Source organism: Emydura macquarii, unplaced genomic scaffold (genome assembly GCF_026122565.2).
Source record: "Emydura macquarii macquarii isolate MOO-44397 ecotype Brisbane River unplaced genomic scaffold, CSIRO-AGI_Emac_v2 contig_1253, whole genome shotgun sequence".
Lineage (NCBI taxonomy): Eukaryota > Metazoa > Chordata > Testudines > Chelidae > Emydura > Emydura macquarii.
The window spans coordinates 51,429,819-51,434,054 of record NW_027131390.1 but is presented as its reverse complement, the minus strand read 5'-3'; the positions used below and the strand labels follow the sequence as shown (position 1 = coordinate 51,434,054).

At 49.0% G+C, this 4,236-nt stretch overlaps 1 long non-coding RNA gene across 1 annotated transcript; it reads left to right on the top strand.

Moving 5' to 3' along the window:
- The first annotated feature begins 1,338 nt into the window (after positions 1-1,338).
- Positions 1,339-3,773, top strand: LOC137154085 (uncharacterized). Its single transcript, XR_010920063.1, has 2 exons — positions 1,339-1,480; positions 3,496-3,773. It is a non-coding gene; the product is annotated as an uncharacterized lncRNA (long non-coding RNA).
- Positions 3,774-4,236: the final 463 nt, after the last annotated feature.

The following is a 4,236-nucleotide window of genomic DNA, read 5'->3' as shown; positions in this document are numbered from 1 at the left end:
AAGCAATTAAAGGTCTAGAAAACATGTTCTATAAGGAAAGTTTGAAAAAATTGGATTAGTTTCATCTGGAGAATTGAAGACTGAGTGGGGACATGGTAACAGTGTTCAAGTACATAAAAGGTCGTTATAAAGAGGAAGGTGATAACTTGGACAAGGACAGGACAAGAAGTAATGGGTTTAAATTATGGCAAGGAAGATTTAGGAAAAGCATTAGCAAAAGTTTCCTAACTGTAAGCATAGTTAAGCAGTGGAACAAATTACTCAGAGAGACTGTGGAATCACCATCATTGGAGGTTTTAAAGAGCAGGTTGGACATACACCTGTGAGGTATGGTCTAGATAATACTTAGTCCTGCCTCAGCGCAGGGCACTGGACTAGATGACCTATCAAGCCTAGGTCCCTTCCAGTCCTACACGTCTATAATTTAATGGGTTGCTCCCTGTGACAAAATGCACCCTGTATTCACACTCTATACACTATTGTGATAATCTTTATGCATCATATGCCTTGTGAGGTATCATTTGAGAACTAATAGCTCACTGGTCAATAATATCCTGGTGAAATGTATGTGGCAATACTATATGTAAAGTTATGAATTTCCTCTGTATGGTGTTGGTGGCACCCCACCTAGATAGGAATGGTTAAGCAGGTCTATCTTAAACAAAGGAATGTGTGTTTACCTCAATTGACATATAAATAGTAAACAAGGTCCTTGAGAAAGCAAGAGGAAGGCAAGGCAAATGTACATTTCAGCATATACTGGGGAGAAGAAAGAGCAAGGGGGCTCAGACTCCTGTCTCTTTCCTTACTGTTTGAACAAACTTTGCTTTAAGAGGTTATTCTCAGAAGAACCCACTTCAAAGAGCAACTGGACTATAAAAAAGAGGGGCAAAAACATGCCAGGCCATCTCTCCCTATCCATCAGTCTTTCACCTCAGAAGACAAGGAACCAGCCATTTGACTTTGGGGAGAGATTCTGACCTGGAATTTGGTCAGCAATGTTGCTGGGAATGTGGAACCAAGTCTCATTTAAGTTTTAATACTAGAAAGTGTTTATTTTTATTTCTCTTGTAACCATTTCTTACCTTAATTCTGTGACAGGGTGGACTAGGCCCAACAACCCCCTACTGAAGGCCTCAAAATCCTCCCACCACAGGAAAGGAGCAGTGGAACTAAATCCTGTGAGTGGCATAGAGAGACTGTGCAGGAAGCAGCCAATCAGGGGGAGGCAGCAAAGAGTTAGCCAATCAGAGAGGCCACAGGGAGCAGCCAATCAGGGCCTAAGAGGGCCATATAAAAAGAAGCTGAAAAGCCAGCCTGAGACAGTCAGTTTCTTGCTTGAGCTAGAGGGGTGGAGGTGGTGCTCTTGGCTGGCCAAATGGTGCTGTAGCACCATGGACAACTCAGTGCTGGCAGGGGCTGGGGGAGTAAGAAAGGGATCCTGGCTAGCTTCTGGGCCTGAACAGAGAAGAGCCCTGAGGTAAGAATGGAGTATTGGTGAAGGCTGGGGCCCTGGTATGTGGCTTAAAGAGAAATGGTGGTGTATGGCTGCTATTCTTAGGGTCTCTGGGCTGGGATCTGGAGCAGTTGGTGGGCCTGGGTCCCTCCCATAGATTACGGGGGCAGTGGCCTACAATTAGACAGTGATAAATCCCCAGAAGGGGATCGGAGCTACATAGTAGCCCAAAAGGGATGAGAGAGGGTGAAACCGTTGCCACCTGGGGGTTGTGGCCTGATACCAGGGCTGGGACAGTTTAAAGACTGCAGGCACACTCTACCAGGTGCTTGTGAGAGGTTGGTGCCATGCTGTTACAAATGCTTTGTACTTGTATTTGCCTAGAATCTCTCCTTCTTAAGTTAAACTTGTCCTTATTCTTGAATCACAACTAATCCCGTGTTGTGTTTAAACTGAATTGTCTAGTAAGGCCAGTTAAAATAGCAAATTGCTGACTATTGTCCCCTTATCAGGGAACCAGACCCAGCTAGCTGAGCTGGCCAGGAGAGGGCTGGACAGTGCAGAACACATGTTTCGGGGGCAAATCCGGGACTGGACGTATGCTTGGTCACCCGCAAGCAGTAGCCATGACTACTGGATGGCACAGTGTAGCACAGGCTGCAGCTATACACAGACACGCGTGCTGTTAGGCTATTTGGGCCTAAGCCTCACAGCTGGAAGCTACAGCGGTGATGTATTGTGAGGCCCCAGGTTGCAGGGCAAGTGGTGACACATCTTCCACCTTTGGCAATTTGCCATGCGGCCTGCAACTCTTTCCTCCCCAGCCCTGCTCTTCTGTGAGAGGGGTCCCCACTGTGTGCCACTCCCCAGCCCCCTTATCAGCATGTCCCAACCCCTGCACATGGTTCTGGGCTCTGCTTTCCCAGGCTGAGCAGGTTCTGCCCCGTTTCCTGTGGCTCTCTGCACAAGCGTTCCACTCAGCAGGGATCCCCACGCTGGCCAGCTCGCTCCCATTTGCAACACTTTCTTGGTGGCTCTCTAGGTCTCCACTACTGCTCTCTCTTGTGCAGCCCTCACCCACACCTTCCTACTCCAGTCTTTGGGCCCTCTATCAGGCCCCAATGGGAGGTGACTGACTAGTCACAGGTGAACTGGACCCATTCCCTGTGCAAGGGGCCAGTTGCCCCGTGACACCTATTATTATTATTACATGGGTGTTTAACCACTGAACTCCTGATCCAATCAATGTCCCACAAACCACAATCCCCTGGGCATCTACCTACGGCTATTCCTGAACATAGCAACCCTCCGCCCTCCTGCCTATAATATTTCTACGTCTCCCCCCACAACCACGGCCCTCTCCCGGTGCAAGCCCACCTCCCCTGCAAGACTTTTGCCCTGGAGGATGCTGAGTGTGTGGTTGCTCCATAAGGATGTTTCCTGGCTGGCTAACATTCAGCCCCTAGATGATGCTGTGTGCTCTACAGCTTTCCAGGCAGGAAACGGTACCTGGTAAACAAATGCCTGAGGCTGGAGCTAGAGTAGCTGCTGGAATGTCTGTTTATTTGCTAGTTGTTTTCTCTCAATGAGTTATGGTGGCTCCCTATGTTATGCCATGCTGTGTAGGGGAGAGGGAGAGCAGAGCGCAAGTCGTGAGTCTCAGGAGACCTCCTTTCAATTCCTGCTCCACCAGAGTTCCTGCGTGCCCTTGAGCAAGTCTCTTGGTGTCTCAGTTCCCCCTCACTAACACTTTCCTACCTCCTGGAGGTGCTGGGAGGATGCATGCATTAAAGATTGTGAGGTGCTCAGATACTGTGGGAACGGAAGCCAGGTAACCACCATAGGTAGTCAGGATGTCCAGTGTTCAGATTATGTGCTGCAGTCTGAGATCCAGCTGGCACACAGGGTTTGACAAGGGCACTCCTCAGCTCCATCTAGCTGCTGCTGCAGGAAAAGCCCCTCTGGAATCTCTCGCATTCGGTCCCCAGATAACCTTGACTTTCATTACACAATCAGAAAATTTTCTTCCCATCCTTCAGAAACCTCTGCACACGGAAGCATTTCCTAAAACAAGAGCATGCCTCCCAGCTATTTCCCATGCCGCTGAATATCTGGATCCGATGGTGGGCTGGAACCCTACAGTAGGATGGACAGTCTGGAATGAAAAGAGGTGAAAATGAGCGCAGGGAGCCCAAATGTAATGCACAACCTGGAAACGACACCTGGCTGCCAGCGGACTCTTTGTGCCCTGTCTTCCAGCAGCAGGCTTTCAAGGGTACCTTTATTTTGCTGATTACAAAATTAGTATTGGGTTTAATGAGATCCCTCTTTATTTGTGCCTTTTCTCTTCTCTCCTTTCCTTCTGATGGAGTGACCATTTGCTCTCATCTGTCACCATGGCAATACGCTTCTTCTCCGCTCCCTCCCCCCCATGTCTTTCCAAGCCACAGGTACTTGTGATGCTGTGGGGCTCAGGCCTGCACACTAAAACCCTCTCAAATACTGGTCCCCGTAAATAGGCCTGGTCTTCAAAGCACCATGATTTCCTGTGAAATTGGTCTCGGTTTCCCTGCTTGGAGAGCTAAGTGCTGTTTATGTAGCTATGACGTGCAGCGACTGTGTGTGTGTACTCGTGTGTACAGCCTGGGTGAGGCATGCACACACACACTGAGGTTGCCTCCACTGAGGGCCTGACCCAAAGCTCTCTGAAGCTGACGAGTCTTGCCAGCCACTTCCATGGACTTTGGAGCTGGGTCTCTGGCTGTGAAATGAGTCGAGGC